This window comes from Ailuropoda melanoleuca, chromosome 16 (genome assembly GCF_002007445.2).
Source record: "Ailuropoda melanoleuca isolate Jingjing chromosome 16, ASM200744v2, whole genome shotgun sequence".
In the NCBI taxonomy this organism is placed as follows: Eukaryota; Metazoa; Chordata; class Mammalia; order Carnivora; family Ursidae; genus Ailuropoda; species Ailuropoda melanoleuca.
In genome coordinates, this window is record NC_048233.1 from 22,428,022 (window position 1) to 22,453,463 (window position 25,442).

At 36.9% G+C, this 25,442-nt stretch overlaps 1 protein-coding gene across 9 annotated transcripts in view; it reads right to left on the reverse strand.

Annotated features, from left to right (window-relative positions):
* SOX5 (SRY-box transcription factor 5) overlaps positions 1-25,442 on the reverse strand; it is a 960,947-nt gene that overhangs the window by 926,362 nt on the left and 9,143 nt on the right. Inside the window, exon 1 of one of the 9 annotated variants that reach the window (XM_034644602.1) lies at positions 7,992-9,018. The exons of the other annotated variants lie outside the window; for them this stretch is intronic. The gene's annotated coding sequence lies outside the window, so the exon portion shown is untranslated. Of the gene's footprint in view, positions 1-7,991; positions 9,019-25,442 lie in introns of those variants that run through there. 9 annotated transcript variants of the gene reach the window in all.

Here is a 25,442-nt window from a genome sequence, read left to right on the forward strand (position 1 = left end):
AGAACTTACCTAGAAAGGCAATTTTTATTGCCCTTCTTCACTCAATATCCAATATGTAATAAGAGCTGATTTAGGGATTTAAAGTAAAGAAAAACAGAAAGGGGGTAGAAAAAAATGACAAAGGGAGAAAGGTAGAAATAGAGGAAGGATAAAGTTCCTAACTTAGCTAAATAAGTGTATTCTCTTCTCTGGACTAGAGACTGTGATAGCAATATGCAATTGGACAGAGTAGGTTAAAAAGTAATGTCTTAAAACTTAAACCAAAAATCTGCAACTGAAATTTACATACAACTCCTGTGATAAAGAAAACTGTTAAAATCTATTAAAACTCCTAAGATCCCATTGTACCCTCAAAAAAGTTGTCTATGGTAAACTCATGGCATTACTATGGAGGTAACAGAGATTATTAACAAAGCCAAATCAAACTTAATTCAAATTTAAGAAATCGATAGCTAATTCAAACTAATCCAAACCTTATTTTTAGTATATGCATTAATTTGAATTTTCCCCAGTAGTCATCTCACTAGGAAAATTTATTCTATTTCTTAATCTTCCTCAAAAAATGGCAATTCCTGAAATAATTTGAGTTTTCAAATTATTTGCAATAAGATAAAATAGTACTCAGCTATTTTCTCTTAATCCAACATACTTTGTTGAACCTACTTTTGCTTCTATCAACCCTTCTAACATTATTCCTGATGACGGAGCATTCCAAGGAACTTTGGGAGTAGCAAAGTGAGGGATTTGGACATCGTCATATCTGAAATCCCTCCAAAATGAAAATGATACAAGCTGGTGAATAATCACTTTATTATTAAACAAATCTCCAAAATGATAGTCTTTTAAAATTTGTTACGATGTACGTTAGTCATGAAATTCTGTGTGTGTGTGTGTGTATATATATATAACTGGTATTTTTTTATAATAATTTTTATTATGTTATGATAGTTTCTTACTGTTAATCTACAGAATGATCTATTTGCAAGCAACCACACCAGTCCAGAAGTAGCCAGACTGGTCTTAAAGAGCCAACAAATAAGCTCAGATGAAGAAACTCCCTGAAATAAATTTAATTGTTATGAAAATTGAGGCAGCCTCTGACCAATATTAAGCAGAAAAAAAAATTAAATCTACATTGAAAATATTTAGGCTCTGAAATATTGAATTATAATCTGAAAAGCCAAACAGACATTTTTTTTTTCCATTTGAACACCTTATCTTAGCTCAGAATTGATGGTTTTGAAAGACTGCATATTTCATAATTTGGAAAGAGCAGCACATACCACGCTATAAAAATGGACACATTTTTGTACATCTGTTATAATAGATGAACACAAAAAACCTTGGAATACATTGTGATTATGCAAAGTATAATTTATAAATTAACGTAGCATATTTTAAATCTGTGTTAAACCTTTACAGGAAAATAAGTATGGTCCTTCAAGTAACTGAACTTCAGAAACTATGTACTCATCTTCCTGTTACTACTATTGCTTAAAACACTTTTGGAGCTTAACACTTTTCTAATCCTCCAATTAACAAACACAGATCTGTTACTTGAGTGCCACAATTTGTACTGCCCTCCACACCCACTCCCCTTTTGACTACCTGCCTGTTTTATTAACCAGACTTGGCTCAAATATATATTTTGACTATTTCGAAATATAATGTCCCTCTTCCAAGTTAAAAAATTTGCCCACTGAGGTCATCAAGAGAGTAGGCTGCAGGCTCTATGGCAGCTCCAACAGAGGCCCTCCGGGAACATTCTGAGCAATTTCAGTATCACTGAAAGATGTACATAGCTCTGAAAGTGACCGTGCTGAATTAGATTCAACACCCCTTTACATAAAAATTTTTGTTTTTAAAAAACTGAAGTAGTTTCTAGTCATCTGATTTACAAATGTATCTTAATAAGTAAAAATACAATCAAAATATTTTTAGGCATTCTGTTTCATCCAGCCATATACACGGAGGATAAACAGTTTCTCTAAAATTGTGGGGGGAAAATAGCCAGAATTAACCTGAAGACTTCTGGGCAGAGGAACTATTTGAACTGACAGTGAAAGTTGGACAAAGTGATCAATTTTGTTAAGTAAGCCTATTGGAGGAAATATCAAATGAAAGTAGAAAGAATATAGATAGCTTGTTAAGACAGAAGTTACTGAGGTCTCTTCCCACCCTGTATTACAGAAAAACATCCACTTAAGGGGGTGCACCATTTTATCTACCTCTTTAATATTCAATAATCTCTCTTCATCTGCCAAATTCATATTACTCCAGACAACCAAAATATCCTATTTTGAGGTGTGACTACTTGTAATTCAATCCATCATATTTGGAAATATATCTAGAACCAGGAGATTCTAATCTATGGACTTCTCAACATGCACGCATGACTCAAACAGCTATGTAAAAGTCAATGGAGAAATAGAGAATAATATATTGAGATAGGTAGAAAAGATATGAGTCAGATTTTGCATCAAGCTTATATATCCTTTATTTTTTTAAGATTTTATTAATTTATTTGAGAGAGCACAAGTGGAGGGGAGGGGCAGAGGGAGAAGAAGCAGGCCCAATGTGGGGTTTGATCCCAGGTCCCCGGGATCATGACCTGAGCCGAAGGCAGACACTTAACCAACTGAGCCACCCAGGCACCTCAAGTTTATACATCCTTTAGATTCCCAAAGAATATGGACAGTATTGAAAGAGCCATTTTATCTGGATGCATAGTATCAAACTTGCTGAAAAGAGGAGACAAGGGAAGGATGGCTTACAACACTACCATGGGTACACTTCAAATTTTCAGTGAGATTGTTTATCTGAAATAAATTCACCAATAATATCCAGCAAAACAGATAAATTTCCTAAGACTATGAGTAAAACAAATTACTGTTAAAAGTGTCATTATCAATAAAAAGACTAATGGCCCTTCAAACTAAAACTACCATCTTCTATGTGTTCTAACTCCCAATCTGCTCCTAAATGGTTTCATAATGAAATAAAAAGTGGTCGTTTGTAAAAGCACTAGATTTGGAGGACACTAAACGAATCACAGAGTTTTCAAAGTGAACATTCTAAAATGAGTTCACTAGTAGCTAAACAGAAACCAGAAGACTTCAAACTACTGAAAAACCACCAATAATGCTCAGAAAAGACTTAACAATTTCAATGAATCCTTTTACTATATTCTGCACTTAAGATTTTCATTACAGCATAACTTTTCAATAAGTTACCATTTAAAGTTTTAAATAAATTCTTTTTTCTTTCACACCTGTGACACAGAGATGTATTTCTAGGGTTTTTTTTTTCTGTCTATTCCAAATTAACATTTAAAAAAAAAAGACATAATGAATCTGATATTCTACTGCAATTAAACAGTCGTCATTTCCATTTTGCAAGCAAGATGTCCAAGATAAAAAGATAAAGCACCAAGCCCTTAAGTGTATTAGAGTCACTGCTGACTTTAGAACTCAGAACCTCTAGATCCTGGATATGGAAAATAATTTGATGTTAATAATCTGATGTTAATTTCTCACATATATAACATAGTTCTTGCTGCTACATGGAGCACAGGCTCTTTATAACAAATACCCTATAGATCTTTAATTGGTAGTTAGGAAACATGATTTTCCTATCATCGAGTCTCTTTTAAATATTATATTTTTAAATACTCATTTAGGGAAACTAATGAGGTAAGATATGAGAAGGATAAAGAAGGTATGTTGTTTTCAAAATTAAAAATTTCAGGACATCAGTCCAGCAGGCATAAAACAACATAAAACAAATAACTAGATAATCAAACAATAAAAGCAAACTAGAAATAATATGAAGGCTTTTTTAGAAACTATTATTGCACATATGCAATAATTACTTTCATCAAGACTTTTATTATACATTTGTTTTTATGGAATCATAACGCACAAGTGCATGCTATTGTTTAAACACATTCACCACATACCCCATAACAGAATATGATGACAATATGTATTAAGGATAATACAGAAAATGTGGCTAAATGCATTCTGTATTATGGTTCCATAATATAGCATGCAAATGGTTCTGACTAAGCAGACACAGGAGACAGTCGTTAGTGCGCACGCTGTGAATGTATATTATGAATAATGCATAAAACTTGGCTAAATCCTAATGAGTCCATTGACATCCTATGGGGTCCAAAGGAGGCTCAGATCCCAAAGCATGGCCCTGGCACATTTCTATCCACCAATCATTATAAAAAACAATACCATGAAAACAAAGGACATTAAACAACATGACTGCACTCTCATTCTAGGTAAAGCTTTTGAAATAAGCACAAAAATTAGAAGAAACTTTGAAAGGAGAACTAAAAGTCCATCTTACATCATCACCCCACTTACAGTTTTTCAAAATTATCTATTGCAATTTAAATGGGACAAAAGCTGCCGTTGAAGGTTTGATGTTATTTCTTTTCTCTGGTTTTCTTCAGGGAGCTGCTATTACAAGGAAGATCTAAGCAATCCCTAAGAAAAGTGACCAAACTCTTAGACCATGGTGGTAGAAAGTCTTCCTGCTTTGAATGAGAAATGCTTACAAAATGAATTATAGTCAATTAAATAAGGAAATAGATATAATGTGTCTGAAAGCAGTCTTTATGGTAGAAACTCCTTAAAATTCCAGTTTTTACACAGCTTTATAAAGAAACAAAAAGAATGCCATGAGCATGTCTCTTGCAGCACATTAAAAAAAAAAAAATCAGTGTTTCCCCCCACCCAATAGCCATTAAATACTTGTAACAACTGAGTCCTTGAAAAGAGAAACCATGTCTATTATCCCTAGATGGGTGTACCCCAAGCCAAACACCTATACGAACATGTTCAACGTGTTCACTGAGCCAAAAATGCAGAGCTGAGCAGCTGTGCCTGAGATGCACAAATTCAGTATGTGACAGAAGCTTGTGCACCCAAGCCTCTCCTTGGAGTAGGAGTGGGAAAGCAAGGACAGCTGCTCCTTCGTGGTGCTCCCAGGGGCGGGTGGGAAATGGGCACTCTGGGAACACATCCCCAGAGAACAGTGAAGAGGCGAAGGCCGGCCACATGGGGAAGCAGCAGGCCAAGAAAAACCCTCACTCTCAGAAAACACGCAAGAGCAAAAGGCTGAAGTGGGAGCAGGAGTTAAAGTTCTGGGGATGGAGTTCTTGACAATTTGCCTGGCTCCCTGACATTTTCCCATCCCTTCTCCAGGTACCAGAACCAGGGACAGTCAAGGCAAAAGGCTGCAGCTGGAAACTGCCACAGAACCTGAAGTGTGGAAGTGTAGAAATATCTCCATCACTGAATTAGAAAACCGCAGGTCATTTACCATCCACATTTGGGCTCAAATCAGTCCCCAGGCGTCGTTCTAATGGTAATTTAGCCTAGATGGTGTGAAGTGAGGGCTCACTGGAAGACCCCTTCTGCAAAATAGTATTGCTATATTTTCCCATCCCTAACTACCAGAAGTGCCAGAAATTCTAAGTCTAGTAAACGTTTATGAAAAACAACCCTTCATACATTTCTATTTAAAGTACAAATACTCCTGGGTATAGTTAAGTTAAAAAAAATATGATAAATTTGTATTTGCTTTCTTTTGTGAAAAGAACTAGGACAATAAAGGAAGCTAGCATGTTTGGGGTAGATAATGGGTGATTTAAAAATGGCTAAAGATGGAACACAGACAGATTAACTTTGCTTGCTTTTCCAATTGGACTGAAGCTGGCATGAACAGGGATTCTGTGATGAGGAATTAAGACTTTCAACAGACTCTTAAAGTTTAAAACTCTCCCAGTACTATATTATTATGTTTGTATTTACACCTGGGTAAGCGCTGTCACTGTTGCTAGAGCATGAAGTATGAAAATCATACAGAAAAATAAGTTATCTGTTGTAACCACTTCTGCTGTTTTCCTTGTTCTAAAATTTGCCTCGTAGCAAGTGCAATAGAACAAAGTTCTGTTCCTGATGTAACAATTCCATAAAGCTATTCTGCTTTTGAAAATCATTCCCCACCAGGGCTTGTCCCAGCTACTCTATAAGCCACCGACAATTGCTTCACTCCCCCAGCGTTTCCTCACCCCTCCCAGATGCCACCAAAGGAATCACAGAAGTCTCTCAGTAGCACTTTGCTTCTCTGCGGGAAGCTGTACTGTTTGTGATATCCATTTTGATACAAACCTAAATCAGGCCTCTGGAAATAGGTAATGCATAAAAAGAAGCATTTTGTGTCACCAAATTATTATTATAGGTTACGGTTAACCCTTGGAAGATAGAGGTGAGCTCTGCAGCTCCCCACTGAGGTGACTATTTGTCATGAAATCACAGGCCCTACCTCAAAAGATGTTTCAGGTGAGCTTGCGATAAGGCAAACTATCTGGTTGACCTGTAGGATTCTGATAGCTAGTTTAAGTGGGGAAGCTACGAGAAATGCCAGTTAAACAAAAGGATCAGCACAGCATGTGGAGCCAGCAGTCGGCTAGCATAAGTTTAACAGCTGACAGAGACTAGAGATGGAGGGAAACGAAAAAGGATCAGGATATTTTACTATCAGACAGATTTAAGACTCGTCTCTTTGAAAGCTCTCCTTGCAAAGACATGCGGAGGGGCAAAAGTTCAGAGCTATGACTATTTTTTTTTAAAGGTTACTTGTGATAAAACTATGAACTAGTCACGTGGAGTTAAAATAAATTAGAATACTGAATATACTGATGCTTCTATTTCTTCATACAGTTCCGATGGTAAATAAATTTGTTTTTGAAATTCCCTGCACACAAATTTAAATTTCTGGTCCATAATTAAGATTCAAAGAAATCTAAGAACTGACCCTAAAACTATCCCAGCATCATCATCCTAGCACCAGTTCTTGAAAACATTTGGCATTTGACCTTTTCTAATTTAACCTCTGTAATATTTGATTATCTCTTATTCTTCTTTCTTCATCACTACATTAAAATAAGCAGGATTCACAATGTTAATAATTATAAACATAACTGAGTTCAAGAATCCAATCAAAGACCTCTTTCTATTAGCCTGTAACTTAAAGGGACCACAGAGAACATGTGTGACATCTTCTCATCTTTCAGTCCAACTCAGACCACTTTCCGATTAAAAATTGTACAAGAGTCATCATGTCATAAAATAATAACTCGGCTTTTCCTTCTGCTCCATGCATTTTTATTCTGTGTTTTGGCAAAAATTATCACATGGGCCTGGTTTATCTCATTAAAATAAACAGACATGAGTGAGTTCCTATCTCTCGAGACACAGTAAACACAATGCAAAATGTAATTCCTCAAATTGGAATAACTGATATTTACTGAATAAATAACTGAATAATTAAAATTTCTTCAAAGTGAGTATTATAGGTTTATGGTGAAGAGCAACAGAATTATTCTGCAATTGGTATCATGGAAAAAAAAATCGCTAATAAGAACCACCAAAGTTTTATAAGGAGTTTAGTAGACTATGGATACGAGCCAAATTTCATAGCTACACCAGAGCTTTTAGCTGAGTTGCTGAATTTGAAGGCAGAGTAAATGTTCTTCTCCCCTTTCCTAGACACAACCCATAAAATAATAGGTTCTTTTTAATGTCTAAAAATGTTGTTTAAGTTTCATTCTAGTCAGAACAAGATCTTCAGTCTCAGAAAAAGCCTAGTCAATCACAATAAGCCTGCAGTATATAACGTTTTAACATCAAAAGTCCTGGAACCACTCACTTCACAGTGAGGCCATCCTACGATCCCAATACAACCTCATTCAAGGAATTCCGACTCGCTAATTGCTTGGCATCTTCAGGATATCCAGATATCACCTGAATTCCAGCTACTGAAATTAAATCCCCTATGTTTCCATTTTCTGAAATAATTCCTCAATTCAAATATCCAACAGCAGGACATCGGGTCATTGCTCAATCACCTCTCTGTGGACAAGGTGCTCTCTTGAAAGTTTCTGCAGGTTACGTGTCACACATGGTACATACCTGTGAGGTCCATTCCCTGGGAAGTCGCTTTTGCTGCAGCTTCCTCCTTAAAAATATTCCTACACCCATGCTGATTTTGTATCTGTTCAGTTCAAATTTAGATTCATTGGTACTTTTCCATAGTTACATTTCTTGCTCAGTTGATATATCCTTTTATTTATTCTGAAGTTTTCGATGTAAGACAAACAGGAATACCACCTTCTAAAATTACTACTATCCTACCATCCTCTGATGGAACATTAGTGGGAAGCAATATTCTCCAAAGCTATGAAGCATACACTGCCCTAAATTACATTGCAGTCGCTGCCCTGAGCTCACACATTTTTGAATAGAAAGGCTCCCAGGGATCTCTCTGTACTGACTGCATTTACTGCTTTAAAATATTTTTAACCCAGACGCTGAAGTGCCAGCCTTGCAGTTCCTCATGCTAATCCCAGCTTGGGTGGCTGTTCTGAAGGGAAAGCATTCAAAACATTGTAACAGTGCATCAACTTTGACCCTTTTCACTTAAACATGAGACTCTTAAAAAAAGTTTGAATTCCAGAGGGAATCACTGAACTTTGACCTGCTTAAAATTAGTTTTGTTTTAGTGCCTTCATGGTGACTCAACAGGCCAATTTTCCAGACACTTAAGACGTTTCTGCCCCTGAAGATTCCAGTTCAAGTCCACAGCTATGTTTGCTGGTCAGATCAGAACACTTTGTCCCAGGGTTTCAAGCAACAAATTCCCAGATCTCCATCTCTCTGCCAGATGTTGGCATTAGTTGGTATTAAACTGGATCTGCGCACACACACACACACACACACACACACTACACACAATCAAAGGACAGGCCCTATTTTTCTTTTCTTTTTTTTCACATACAGCCTTTTAGGAAACAAAGTTTTCCACTCAAAATTCGGTCATGGAGAAATGTTTATCAGGATTATATAAACATTACTTACTAGCCTAACTCCTACAAGAATAAAACTCCTAACTTTTGGTAAGCAGTACTATGCTACATTTATAATATAAGCTTTCTGAAACTACTTTTCTTATTGGGGAACAAAAAAGCTACTGGGATTTAATTTTCTAACCTATTACAGATATTTAAAATTTTCAGTGAATAATTATATTGCGAATGAACACTATCACAATATTATACTTTCCTTCAAAGGAATTTCAAAAACAACATTTGTTGTGAAAAAAATCCATGACATTTAATAGGTAAAATAAAGTTACCAAAGAACTAAAGGTGTAGTACGATGCATTCAGTTTTAGTACCTCAAACCTGCTCCCACTTTTAGGTAAACTAGCTTTTTTGCAAAAACAGAACAGCACTCAATTTCATTAACACCATCTAGGATGTTTTAATAAGAAGGAAGTAACTATTAGTTTAGAGCAATTCCTGCATAAACTCTATGCTTTAACATTATTAGAATAGTCGAGAATAAAGGCATTCAGGAAAAGAAAACCCATTTAGTACTACGAAACCAGTAAAGAAGAAATGTTAGCACAGCTAACCAGGATAAAAGAATCAGTATAACACAGATCCGTCTACAAAACTTACATACAAAACATACATACTTAAACAAGACAACTTCATTGTCTCCAAGAGGCAAGTTAGTTATACTGGAAAGGAGCACAAAAATGAATACAAGACCTTCATATTCGAACACAATTTTGCACTTAAATCTATCAATTTTCGAAGAGCAACCGATGACATTCTTGAAATACAGGCACTTGATCCCTATCGTTAAAGCCCAAAGCTAGAAGTCAGAAGCAATAGGGTACAGTATCACAAAAACCGATCACAGAAAAATGTATTTGAATTGTTTTCTCTCCTATTAAACAGCACTAATTCTAATTCTAATACTCAGAAAATAAAAACTACTCAACTGAGTCTCTCTGGCAATTATTTTTTCCATTTCCTACCCATTTAAGAAAAAACACAATAAAGATATTCAAATGGGGGTAAAGGGTAAATGTTTGGATATGTACATGACTGCTTCATTTTTATTTTATTCATAAATCATTCAACACATAACATTGTGTGAGTGGTACCAAATGGCCACAAATTTCTTAAATTAAGAAAACATTTGGAATTCAATTATTTTATATTTCAAGCACATGTAACTGGGTTCTTTACTGATGGTTAAGAAAACAAGCACTAATAGTTTTTAAAACTGAGTCAATTACTTATGTGAAGAGATCGACTAAAATGAAAATTTCAAAAGCAACCAAATAGAACCTTCAAATGACATGAAAGTAAGTATGAATTATGTAAGATGCTAATAAAAACACACGTGTTTACAGATAAGACAGTGGATGGTAGTATTTAAATAAAATTATACAGAGACATTTCCACATAGGGACCATTACCTGAAGAATCTGCCAACATAGGATTAGTATTGTAGTTGCTTTAATCCTTTAATTGTCTTAATAATAAAATATGTTACTAATTGTGTAAGGTATTTTGGCCTTGCATTCCAAAAGATATTATTTGCATTTTCTTTGTATACATTGTAAAAACTAACATCCAGTGTCATTAAAAAGTAATGTGACTGGTTTTTATACAAACATAACATGTCATCTACCTGTGCTTTCCCTTCCTAGGGCTTCCCCTTCGAACACCACTCACTTACCCTAAAGATCAGCCATGAGCCACCGTATTTCTACCACCTTCTGAAAGTGCTTTCTAAGTCTGTAACACACACACATGCATACACACTTCTAAATATCCTCAATGGTGACAAATTTCATAATTTGAAAGTCAATTTTAGCCATTTTCATCATTTCAGAGAGACATTTATAGCCAACTCTGGTGAATAAAAAAAGGATGATGAATCTTGGTGTAAAATACGAATAGAAAGTAATGAGATGGATGTTTTAGTCAGGCTTGCAAATGATTCAAAAGACAATTCTGAGAGGAAGTTTTCCAAAATGTTTTGAACAAGGGCATCATTGGAATCAGGGTTTTGCTTCTCTGGGTGACAATTTTGAAAAACAACATCAATATGAATGCATAAATTATAACACAATTGTTGTTTTTAAAAATCAAACTCGGTACTTTTCACTCATACTCTGCAAATATGAAATACGCAGATAGGCATTTTCATTCGGATGGTTATATATGTACGCTCTGAAGCTTCCTCTGGGTTAAACTAACCATAGGTTGATTTGCAAAATAGTATATATAATATAAACTTAAGTCTTGACCTTTCAATAAAGAACAAAAACCTTTATTTCCATAGTCAGATATTTACAACCAACCCCAAGCTATGGGCTTCTATAAACTTTTTTTCTCTCCTATATACAGTCAAAACCTAACAAGAGCTCACTGTGGGATTATGCACAAAAACTGCAAATTTAAACAAGGTGCGATCGTATACTTTTTCACACATTATTGTATCATTCTGCACCAGAACACTAATGTATGCACAGTTCCAAAATAGCCTGGGCTATTACTGCACAGGCTTGAAAACTACTAAAATCCCAATAAGAGCACTTTTCAAAAACTGTTCCTTCATTATTGCACACTAGCAAAGGTTGCTTTTGCTATTTGTATTCTATAATAGAAAAAAAATACAGAAATGTCTATGACATTGCCTCATAATTCTGAGGTCTCGTTTATTAGACTCTTTGTATTTATAAAAGTTGTTTCATCAATATAAAGATGACAATGGGACTCAATACTATTTAATTGACTCAATTATGGAACAAGTGTGCTTTTTTCCTTATGCTGCCCTACTTTCTTTTAAGTTGCATTTGAATTATTGATGAAGTTGCAATAAAGCATTTCTGTGTTACATATAGTTTAAAAGTAGAGAATAATGTTTCATGGTTAATTTTTAGGCCGATAGTGATAAAATAAACACACTTGTTGTCCTTTCAAAGAAAGTCAATAGCACGGTACAAGCTTAAAAGATTGACTTTTCCTTTTTTTCTATTGTCTTGAAATATGTTGTGCTGAAATCATGAATATAAATACAAATACAAAAGGAAAAAATGGTAAGCAAAGTGCACTACAGAAAATACAGATCCAAGTCTTCCTAAGTATTGAAAACATTTACACCTGTGATAAATTTAGGTTCTGTTTCTCGTCAAGTATTTCGAGGACTTATGTAGTTATGTAGCAGAATGAGGCCCCCCAAAATGGTAGAATGAATAGTTTTGGGAACAGGGACAACATTTCTTATTTAGACTACTTAATCACTATATGACTGATGCCACATCCATTCCACCTTCCAAACAACAGCCAGAATGATCTTTTTTTTTTAATTTTTTTAAAAGATTTTATTTATTCGCTTATTTGAGAGAGAGCGCAAGCACGTGCACAAGCGGGGACGGAGGTGAGATGGAGAGGGAGAGGGAGAAACAGACCCCCTCGGCTGAGCAGGGAGCCCAACGCAGGACTTGATTCTAGGATCCTGGGATCATGATCTGAGCCAAAGGCAGACGCCCAACCAACTGAGCCACCCAGCAGCCCCCAGAATGATCTTCTTAAAATGCAAATCTGAATCCTTTAATTTGCCCTTGCTTTTTTGATAAAAACCCCAGATCCTTAGCAGCACCTGTAAGACCCTCCTCCTCCAGCCTCATTCTTCGAAACTTTTGCCCTTCTTTTCTGTACCCCAGCCACTAGTCTCCTTAATTCCTCAACATTCCAAGTTGTAGCCCACATCAGAGCTTTCTACATGCTGTTCCATATTCACCCACACCTTCTCCACCTGGTTACTTCTCCTACCGCTCTTCGTAACCCAGCCAATATGTCTCTTCCTCCTGGAAGCCTTCTATGACTTCCAGAATAAATCAAGCCACCCTGTAACATCTCCTTATAATTTCCTATACTCTTCTGCCATAATGCACTCTATAGTAGTTATCACTAATCCCATAGCACAACTTTCTTAACCAATCTTCATTTACCAAGTTACCAGAGTGATCAATGTGCTCTATTCCTTCTATGAAAGAAACTATTGGTCATAGCACATTAATGGCAAAAGGTTTACTCTGCACACCCACATACAGCCACTCTAACCACTTTAATTGCTGGCTTAATCCCAAGTCTGTTTATGTCATTTCTACTTCTTATTGTAATTGGGTAAATTCATTAAATATTACTTAACTAATAAAATATGAGGGCAAATGTTTTTAGTGGCACTAGATTAAATGTTTTGGAAAAAAATAAAGGCAAATTGTTTTTAATAACCACTATAGTTCTCTTTACTTCATAACATTGGAATAAAACTCAAAAAAAAAATCCACACAAATTCTGCACTTAAATTCTTTGCCAAATGTCTTTAAGCTTTCCTGCCATTTTTAGTAAATCAAAAAAAAAAAAGTCATAGAATATATATTATGGGTGTAACTTACCCAAGAAGATGACAAGGATCATCACTCAGGGGACACATAATTAAAGGCCTTGAGTATACATCAATTAATTGGCAAATTGATAAACAGTGAAACATTGATAAAGCATATTTTTTAAAATCCTAAAATATTTAAAATTTATCATTTCTTTAGTTTTCTATGCTTGTGTGATTTTTTAAAAATTTATAGTCCAGCCACCAGTCATAATTACAAAAAAAAAAGAGAACATCTCTCTATTCTCTCTATCCATTGGCACGATCAGATGATTAACTTCCATCTTTCTCACTAGACTGGAAATTCCATAAGGGCAGGGACAAAATCTCTTCTGCTTACCACTGTAACCCCATTACTCAACATTTGTCACATGTGACAAAGAACAGACTTGCAATAAAAATATTTTAAATGAGTGAATAATGGTTAATAATAGTCAAACACACAACATTGTTTATTTTAAATTATTAAGATCAATATGCAAATAGTTGTAAGGAGAATAAGAGCAAGTATGGATGTGATCACCTGAAGATTTCAAGGCACAATCTGTCAAGATAATACATGTCCTTTACTCAATAATGGAGAGGTCATTTGTGTGTACAAAAAAAAAATCTTGATTTTTCTTATTATTATTAAAAATAGCACTCTCTAGCACAGGGAAGTTTCTGCCTTTTAATTTATGAACTGTCCTTAAGATTATATAGTTAGGTTTCCTTAGGAATCCAACTATGATTGGATTCTTATTAAGACTTCTGTATACTAGTTCCAAATCTGGCTACCTTTTAATTTTATCTATAATGAAAAGTAATAATAATGCTACCTGAGATGTACTTACCCGCTTCCTTCAAGAAATTCAAAGCAACCGCTATCTTATAAGCACAATGTTCAGTATAAAAATGAGAACACAACTAAAATGAATTTTTATTAACAAAATAAAAGATGTTCATAAGGAAACTAAGCTATCTGAAGTTCAGACACAAGATGAATCTGGGATAATTCTTCTAAGCCAGGCTGAGTTTTGCCAGAAAAATGCTTATAAACATGAAAATTCCAAAAGGACATGAAGAACTTACTACACTTAATGAAAGATTTTGTCTTTTCAGGTTCTTTATTGCTGAGATGATATAAATAAAGTATCTTTTAATTATTGCATGTAACTGATTTATAAATTTATGAGCCAGAGAAAAATAAGTAAAAGCATTCTGGGATATAAAGCAGGGTATGGATCATAAATTACAGACAGATATACACAGGGGTAATGGTGCCAGTGTGGCCCCAACCTTTTAGTTAATTATGAGGAATTATTAAACAGGAGGAAACACTAAGTCATTATGACCCTAGCTAGCACATACATACAGATACACACACACACACACACACACACACACACACACTCCCTCCATGAGTTTTAAAATATTTTAAAGCATCGCAACTGTATTCTAAAACCTGATCTATTACTTGGAGTTCGTATGATCTCATTTAAATAGTTACATGGGTCAAACTCAAAAAATGGTCAAAATTGTCTCCAGTGCAATTTCTCCCCATTTAGTAATTAACTTATTCTCTAGAAATCTACCTCAGAAGTCTTCAAGGTGGATGCAAAAAATAATAATATGCTGGCATGCTAGAAAAAAAAATTATATCTATTTACATTAGTTGTTCTGTAGATATTCTTTATTCCCTCTTTATCTCATCCCTTTTAATTTCTATTTTTGGGTGTTTACCACTAGTAAAATAATAATCCTTTTATTGATGGTGCATACACATGACCTAAAGAAATTAGGAGACCAGTGAATTAGATGCCCATCTGGGAACCTGAAAAATCTAGGCCTACACTCTTGTTCACATACTAGGCAAGAATTACTCTTCTCTAGCCAGAGACACCATTACCACCATCACATGTCTATGCCCAGTTAGCTGTCCTACATCCAATTAAAATGTTCCCTTGGGCTCATTCCATAAAGAAATTTTATCCAAAGCTAGAAGTTCAAGATGATCCACATGATTTTATCTATTTTCTTCCCTTTCACCCATTTTGCTCACCCCTCTGACAACCATCAGTTTGTTCTCTGTATTTACAGGTCTGTTTTTGCTTTTTGTTTTTTGGTTTGTGCTTGTCTTGTTTCTTAGATCCCACATATAAATGAAATCATATGGTATTTGTCTTTCCTTGTGTGACTTATTTCACTTAGCATAATACCTTCTAGGTCCATCCATATGGTCATAAAAGGCAAGATCTCATTCTTTGTTATGAGTGATATTCCATTGCGTACATACACCACATCTTCTTTATCCAGTCATCTTATTGATTGACACTTGAGTTGCTTCCATATCTTGGTTATTGTAAACAATGCTGAAATAGACATAGTGGTATGTATATTGTTCCAAATTAGTGTTTTCATTTGCTCTGGGTAAATGCCCAATAGTGGAATTACTGTATCATATGGTAATTCTATTTCTCATTTTTAAAGGAAATGTCATATTGTTTTCTGCATAGTTTTATGTTTTCATCTAACTATTAATAGATTGCACAGGGGCCCTCATTTCACAACAGGAAGAAGTTCATTTTGTCTATCTCTTTTCTTCATCATTTTGTCACGCATTATAGTCTCATATGCTTCAAAAAATGGATTATGGATTACATTGTCTAATTTTTAGCTAACTTAACCCTCATAAAGTGGACAAGTGTTTCAAAAAATTTCCTATAAGGGGCTCCTGGGTGGTTCAGCTGGTTAAGCATCTGACTCTTGATTTCGGCTCAGGTCATGATCTCAAAGTCATGAGATCAAGCACTTAAGGCTCCACGCTCAGCCCGGAGTCTGCTTGAAGATTTTCTCCCTCTGCCCCTCCCCTCAAGTAAATAAATAAATAAATAAATAAATAAATCTTAAAAAAAAAAAAAAAAGAAGACGACTTCCTACAAAACAAAACAAAAATCTAGGGATTTTCAAGTAATACTAATAACGTAAATAAAATGAATATGGGAAAATGACAAAACTGTATCTCTTAGACCACTGCTAGTTCTCTTTTAGCTATATTTCAAGGACAATCTATAAGAATTCAAAAAAATAGAGAGAAAAGTTATCTGGAAAGCTGTGTTTAGTGGATGCTGTGGTATGCTACCTTGGTGGCCCTCATTTCCCAGCTGCCAGGAGTGTTGGCTGCTGAAGACTCACATCAGAGGCCCTTCCTAAGATCTGTCCTCATCCAAAGTTCCACTCCTTCCCCAGGGATGGCCCATATCCAACACCAATGTGAGATTATAGAGGCCTGGCCCCCTTGCCTCAGTTCGCAACATCTCTAAGAAGCCATCCAGTTCCAGAGCTCCCCATAGATTAGCTGAAGCCTCACGTGTGACACAGTCAACCTCTCCTTAGGCCCATCCTGCTTTTCTCAGCCCCTCAAAAGCCCTCCCAGTAAATCCACTGCACACATATTTACATGTCAGAGTTGGTGTCCAGGGATCTCTGATGTACTACCACTGTTACTTCTACTGTTATTTAAACAGAATCTTGCTCTAAATGTTTACCGTGACCTGAATATTAGCTAAAGTACAACACACGTACATAAATTATGAATCTGTGTGTATGTGTGTGCTGTGTACTCTAAAAATTTTACTGATGGGGTACCCCTAAAGTATTAATAGGTCACCATATATTCAAGACAGCATTTTAACTGCTGACTTAAGGAGCCAGATTTCCATTTTTTGGCTAACACGTCACTAGTTCATTCACAAGCAAAGCCAACCATGTTACTCAACACTATAAGGATGCCCATGGCCTACAAGACAGAATCTGGTGCATATGACTCTATGATAAAAAAGACCACCCTGATCTGACCACTGTCAACAATTACGGCCTCATCTCAGCTGGTCCCTACCATATTCTACTAACACCAAACAATCTGTAATTTCACAAACACACCATGCCATTTCTCACCTCCTCTCCTTTATACTTACGTCACACTGCCTGCTCAGATACCCTCCTCCCTTCTCAGAGCACCACTCCCTGCCCTACTGAGCTTAAGTCAGAGCCTTACAAAGTTCAGGTTGCTGGGAGCAATGTGCCCAAGTGCTGGCAGTATAGGGGTGCAAAGTATGCAGAAATTTTAAGAAGCATAATACAACTAACTAAAAGTCAGTGGGCTTTTTATTATCATCTGGCTCCAACAATTCTAAATTATGTAAGTAATAAAATGGTCCTTCCCACCACAGCTGACTGCTCCTAAAATCCACCCTGGATGTGCTGCTTACCAGTTTCAAGCCTTGACTTAGGAGTGCCAGGAAACATTGGACAATCCTAGTAAAACTTTAGGTTAGAATACAGGATCATCATTAACTCCAAGAAAACCAAAGAAATTATATAAAAGGTAAAAGTAACAAATTCATGATATTCTCAGAGATAAACATTTACATAATCAGTGTAACTGTTTCCTGAACTGATTTAACACCCTCCAACACACACAAAAGAAAGGATGAAATTATACTGGAAGAAAGGGAAAAGGAATATGTGTGGTTTTAGGATGGCCAGGTAGAGGAAGAGTAAAATAACAAAGCCAAATACTAAGAAATAGATAAAAAAAGTTTTTTCTTAAATAAGAAAAATAAGGAGTAAACACTCTATTTAGAAACACAGAACTTGTGGGGCACCTGAGTGACTCGGTTAAGCATCTCACTCTTGATTTCGGCTCAGATCATGATCTCAGGGTTGTGAGATGGAGCCCCTCATTGGGTGTCAGACTCCACACCCAGTGCTTAAGATTCTCTCTCCCCCCTCCCTTTGCCCCCCCCACCCCTCCCCTCTCTAGAAAGAAAAGGAAAAAAAAAATACCGTGTTAAAAGAAGTAGTAATGGAGTAGAGGCATGATCCTTACTAAGACAGGAGTGCTATTTTATTATAGAACTTCGAGTTTACACAATGTACATACATTATCTTAATATGCATTTAATTGATTTATAAAATACCCAACTCATACATTAATTCACTTAGAAAACCTTTCCCAACCTCTCTTCTGTGCTCTCAAAATAGACTATCACTACACCTACCACACTGATACATAAATACCAGTTTACGTTACTAGCTCCCCTACCAAATCAAGATTCTTGCAGACAAGAACCAAGATTTATTTATATTTGTATCCCCTCACAAAAATGACACATTTAAATTCAAATCTGAATTCAATAAATATTTACTGAGCTCCAAGTAGAAAAAAGTAGTAATAAGATACAGGTTTCTGATTTCAAAGAATAACATTTATAACCATAAATGTCATCATATGGTGGAGCTCATTATGTGCCAAGGATTGTTTTAAGTACTTTGCATCCATTCTCTCGTTGATTCTTCACAACTGCTTATTGATATAATTATCCCCATTCTGCAGATGAGGAATCACAGACTGAGAGAGGTTAAAGTAAATTGCCCAGCTCAAAAGAGGTAAATGATGATCAAAAATAGGGCTATAATAATGAAGTACAGCATCTACATTCCAAAGCACAAACTCACAATTATATCTCAAAGGATAAGACATGTTCACAACATGCTTACAATATGGTACAATATATAATTAAGTCATAAAAGTGGTTATAGATGTAAATAGCATAAGATCAGAAGGAGAGATCTCCGGTCAGTATATTCTATGAGGATGCTATGAAAAAGTAAATTTTAATTTGGAAATTAAGAGATGGGTAGGGTTTCAGAAAATCTAAGTGAAAGGATGATACATACAAAAGGAACACATAGAAATGTGAAGGCACATACATAGATGTAGACAGGAGGCACTCTATGTTTTGTGTCAAATCTCTGCCTGAATAGTCAAGGGCTACCGCAGGTACAGAAAAAGCCAGCAGAGATCTCAGGAGATATACAGTCTCATACATCTCTTTTCTGAACCTGTGAAACACAGAAACAAATGGGTAATTACCAGAGGGAATATCCCAGTAAATTGCTGGAATGGGGATGGAAAGCAGAGTTTACAAAGCACCGGAAACTGGGTGACTTTCCATGTTTTTTGCCTGAAGTCCTTCCTCTTATCTCCATGTCTAACACTACTGCTAGAGTCCAAATTCCAAGTCACCTTTTTTCTCTTGTGTAAATAACATCAATAGCCTCTCTTAAGTTAGGTCTACATGCTATAGCCACAAATTTTCTTAGTTTCTTGCCTAAAACTACTCAATGGGTTTCTTATCACCCTTTTTATAAAGATGCAACTTTTTAACATGGTGCAACAGGTTTAATGATCTGATCCCAACCCACTTCTAGAGCCTAATTTCCCAATCACTTGGCTTCAGCTACGCTGGCCTTTAAATTCCAAGAATATACCCTTCCTCCTCTTTGGAATCTTCGCACGTGCTGCTCCTCAGGTCTCAAAAGTACTTTGACTTGTCCTCTTTACCTCATTAACCATCTTCAAATGTGACTTCCTCATGGCAGCCTCCTCTGACTGGCACCTCTAAATGTATCAGCTACTTCTCCGATAGATTGTATATACTTCTGTGAAATACAGTTGTCCAATTTGTAATCATAAATGCAGGTAATTGATTAAAGTTTATCTTCCCTTGGGGCGCCTGGGTGGCACAGCGGTTGGGCGCCTGCCTTCGGCTCAGGGCGTGATCCTGACGTTATGGGATCGAGCCCCACATCAGGCTCCTCCTCTATGAGCCTGCTTCTTCCTCTCCCACTCCCCCTGCTTGTGTTCCCTCTCTCGCTGGCTGTCTCTATCTCTGTCAAATAAATAAATAAGATCTTTAAAAAAAAAAAAAAAAAAAAAGTTTATCTTCCCTAGTAGACTTTAAATCCTTGTGCACAAGGTGAATGCCTACTCCATACATCACTGACATGTAACATGGTGCCTGGTTCATAATAGGTATTCAATAAATGTTTACTGATTGCTGAATGAATGAAGGGACAAAACAAAAAGAAGGTGGCATATAGACAAGTGGATCAAGAACCAAGAAAAGTCGATTGATGAGCAAATCTGAAGCAGATAGAAAAAGCAACTCTGGAAATTCTCTGTGTCAGACAGGGTTCAGGTATGAGCAGTGGCTTTTTATGCACTGGGACGGCCTCTGGTGTGAGCATTGTGAGAAGAGTTGATAAGGCTGACACGTTGCAGATCATTTGGGAGTCATCTGGGAAATTGTGTTCAGCTTGAACCCAAATGAGAAGCAAATTATTCTCAAAAGGAAAAATTCAAATATGAGCCTGAAAAGATGGAAGACTTGGAGATAGACTGTAAGGCCTTCAAAAACCAGACTTAAGAGTCCAGGCCCCATCTGTGTATAGGACTCAGGCACTTTGAATTTTTGAGAAAGGGGTCACATGATTTAAATAGTACGTCAGGAAGATTGACCTGACAGTGGTAAACACAGTAGACTGTAAGGAGAGACACTAGTTTGTGTAACTTTGCAACAGGTCAGAAATAAGCTGAAAGAAAGCAAGTGCATATATAAAGAAGGGGGAAAATAAAAGCGTCATTTTGAGGGATGACTCAACAGGACTTAAAATATACTTTCTATATGACCATAGGTAAGAGCCCAGGCTTCAGAATCGACCACTCTGGGTTCAAGTCTCAGCTCCACCACTACACAGTTTTGCTGCTTTTGGGTAAACTCAATGTTATCTGTATAATGGGGCAATGTTTGCATCTAAATTAGAGAAGTACTGGGAAGAATCAATAAAAATAAAAATAAAAATAAACCGCTTAGCATGATGCCTGGCAAAAGTAAACTATCCATCAAGGTCAATTGTTATTTCAAGCTAGGCAGAAGAAAGGGCACAGTGATGGCATGCCAGGGAACTTATTCTTGGCGGGCATGTCTTCCTGTCCCAAGAAGACAGCCACCTATATTGTAAAGAGTTAACTCCCGTCCTGCCTTCTTCTGCCTGATCTTCTTCATAACACATTTACCTCTCTGGCTTCAGATCTGGATTCATGCCAAACACAATCTATGCCGACTCTTTCAGGGAGGCTGTTCTTCAAGCTGCTTGAGCCATTTCTAAACTTAAGCTTTCGACATTTATTTCGAACTTGCCCCTACTCTAGTGCTGCCCCCTAGAAGCAAACCTATGTACTAAACTTGAAGGCAAACCTGTGGGTAAATACATCACATCTCTCTTCCCAAGAAACGTCAGAAAGATTATGTTGAAAGCAAGTGCCATGTTAAACTCAGTTTTTAAGAGTTAACAGAGAGTGATTTTTTTTTTCTCCAAGGATAGGTAATAGCATCAGATTCTGAAATTAAGCACAGCAGGAAGAAAAAGGCTGCATAGATTTCACAGAGTATCACAGGCCTCTGCAATAAAGCACTTAAAAATCCCTTGTATTGCTAATTCTTTACACAATCTCCTTTTATTTCCAAAGCAGTATGCGGGGCTTGAGACATGCGACGATGCACATGGATATTAACATTACACTGCTTGAATTAGAGCCATTTTCCCACTAAACTCCTGTTAGGTTTAGGATTACTTTTTACCATCTTTCCCGCAAACATTTTCTGGCCTGACTTCCCAGATCAAAAGAATGGTTGCCTCTTTTAACAATGCTGAACCCACCTTTGCAGCCCTTACCTCAGCAAACATCTTTCCCCTCAAGATCCCAACAACCAGGCCTTCAACTGTATGGGAAATATGCCTACTCAAAGGTCTCTGGATCACAGGTCACTCTGAAAATTCTAAGTGAATGAGGACAACTCTTCTTTCTCCGCTTTCAATCACCCACCTCCCCCCCCACCCGGGCCCAAGTCAGTACTCTTCATTCACTGATTGAACTATTCAACAAATACTAATTAAATAGCTAATTTTTGAAACAGTAAAATGAAAGTGGCATTGAAGGAAAGGCAGTGCTTGATGACAGGCAAACAATCAGATGGAGATTTTATTAAACTCTAAAGAGACTGAGAACATGCTGCCCTATGAAGATTTGCTATTTTCATGATCACCAGTCTATTGGTTAGCCATTGTAAAGATTTTTTTCTCTTTTACAAGACATTTTCGTGTCATTTGAAAGCTTTCTTTTCCAGTCCATGTGGAAACTCTGCCGTTTGTTCAATAAATATTTACTGAGTACTACGGTCATATAGAGAATGAAACAGACTTGGTCCCTGTCCTCATACAGTTATTTCTGCTCCCAACACACACACAGGAGCCCGATGATTTAATCCCGCACGAACCGCAGGTTTGTTTTTGCATTTGTGTATTTGTTTGTGTGAAGGCACTTTCCTGTAAGGACCATATTTGCCTAATTAAAACCTTGTCCTTGTCTTCTCTCACTAGGATTCCTTTTCAGCATACTCTTTCTTGACTTCTTTATTCACAACAATCACAATCAAACTATTCTAATCTATTTTATCCATATTACTCTCTTCCTCTGTTTTTATTAATTCATTAAACAAAGGCCTTAAAGCACCTATGTTCCAGGCACTGTGTTAAATATTTGGGATACGGAGCTGGATAAATAAATCAACCTCTGGTCTTCTTTTTACTTAGCCATTTTAGATTGGTCCTTTTAGAAAGTTTTTTCCAATCCTAGAATGCACGTAACTGCCACCCTCTCCCTAACCCCAACCCATTTACAGACAGGGCTCCTCACTGTTGACTGTAAGCATGCTAATATTCTATATATTCAAATTTACTAAAGGTATTTTATATTTTATTTCAAAACTCCTAAAACCACATCGTCAAAAAAAGTCTAAAAATCTAGCAATCAGTTGAGCTTTATCTTGGCATTGCCACTACTCTCTGAGCATCTTACTTTAATTCCAGATGCTACATATATAGTTTAGTACCAAACTAAGTCAATACTTTTTTATCACTGGTTCCCAAACTTTTATGTGCAAGAGAACTGCCAGTCATACTTGTTAAGAATGTAGGGTTATGGGGCTACAACCATAGAGATTCGGATTCCCTTTCTGAGTAGGGGCCAGAAAGATAGATTTTTAAAAATATCCCAGATGGTTTTCAACTAGGTGACTGAATGATCACCTTTGAGAAATACTGTTCTATCATTTCTTTTGATGTCAGCTTTTAAGTATTCAGAATCTCTGCTTCCAGTCATAAAATACTTCCTATTAACTGAAGTGCAAACAACATGCATCTGAGTGTTCGATATATATTTTTTGGTTAATAAATGAATCAGTGGGTACTCAATAATCATAACCAACACTTAGTATTTACTTTACATCTCAGGCATCACTCTCTATGATGTCTCACCTGTGCCTCCCAATTATCCCCTGTGGGGGACAGGCAGGTATGGCTAGTGCTCCCACACCAGCATGTGGGCCACAGCATGATAGAAAGAGTACAAGTGGCAGAGTCAAATAGACTGAAATTCAGGCAATGATTTTCCTGCTCCCTCACTGGGGGGAAAAAAAAAAAAAAAGCCAGCACCTGACACATTGGAGTTTGTTCACCCATCCATGCAAAGGAAAGAATACCCACCTAATAGGAGGGCTGTGAGGATTAGAGGAGATTATCCACATAAAGGGCCTAGCACTGTGCCTGAAACATGTCAGTGCTCAAGGGCTGTTAGCTTTCCTGCTTTCCTGTCCTGAAGGCCTGTCTTGAATCAAAATTAAGCTCACTTTGCAAGATAAGTCAGCTCAACAATCATTTGTTCTGCTGCTCCATCCCAGGCATTCTGTGATTACTACGCCAGGGACACAACACACTGCCCTCATGGAGTTTCCCTTCAAATGAGAAGTGTTTGGTCACCTTGGGAGTTACCCTTTTCAAACCAGGCAGCAACACCGTCAGGCACACCTTTCACTTCTCACTTCATCCAGTGAGACTCACACAATGCAGAGTGGTCAAGGGTGCCACGGTAATAAAGATTTTGTGGTAAAAGGAAGGTGAAGAAAATCCCAATAGGCAGTGATGCGGAAACAGAAGCAGGGAGGGAAGAGCATTTGGGGGGGGGAAGGGTCTGAGTAAGTCCCTAGAAATAAAGAGTGGGAGCATTAAGGTTCTCTACATATGGACAGATCTGTTTGCCTGTTTAGTATGCATTAAAATTATCACTTCGTTTCCTGACGCAATGTAGAAAAGACACTACTGTCCTGCTAGTAGTGAACGTACAGTGAAACGAGGCTCAGAGAAGAAAGAAAAGTCAACACAGATTTATAAGAAATAGTATGCACTTGTTCAAAAGCAGTTCCCAGTGCAAGAGTAAATTAATGAGACTGAATGTGCCAGATACATAGGAAAGACTGCCAATACTGCACAGTAACACCAAACATCTCAAGAACTCACGTGCAAACCTCAGTCACACATCAAACAACTTCAGCTTTTAGTAGCCATGACTTATACCAGGAAATCTTAGCAGACATCAGACTTGGGGGCAGGTCCTAACCCAGAATGGGAATGGACCAGCAACCTACGGAGGGTATAAAGCCCAGCAGAGCAGAGAATTAAATCAGAAATTTAGTGAGAAACAGCATCTAGAAAACACGTCATCAAAAGTACTAAGATCTCTTGTCCTCTAGCAAATGTTAAGTTCATCAGCCTTCTTAACATTAAAATAACCAGTGCTCACTATTTGGGGAAAACTATGCCAAAAGGCTCACAGTAAGCAGTCCTTATCCTGGGCACAGATTCCCTAGAGGGGTCACTTGTCTGAGGAATGTGTCAAAAATTAGCTCTCTTTTCCTGCCTCCCATCCTCCTTGGACTCTGAAGTTGTCCCGGTGCCAGTTTCCCACACTAGAACTCACAGAACCACCTAAAAATCAGTGGTAACATACCAGCGGTCCTGTGAATCCCACTAGAAATTAATATGTTAAGTCATTGTTTTGTATCCAAAAAATGCTCGCTGGTAGACACAGAAGGACTGTTCTCTGTTGCTTTACTGAGAATCAGTCTGAGTCTAAACGACATGGTCTTCGTCCTCCACCACCACGGCCCCCCCATGCTGGCCCAAAAAAATAGCAACAACTCAATTCTCAGTCCAATAACGTCTTTTCTCAGATGTTGTTCTCCCAGTGGGTAGAAGAATGAACTGCTGCAATGCCACCCGCTCCTCTGCAGTTTCTTTTAATTTAAAGTTACAACAGGAGGGAAGAAAAGAGACTTTCTATTAAGGGACAACTCCCTGAAGGGTCTCTTAGCTGACAATCGAAGG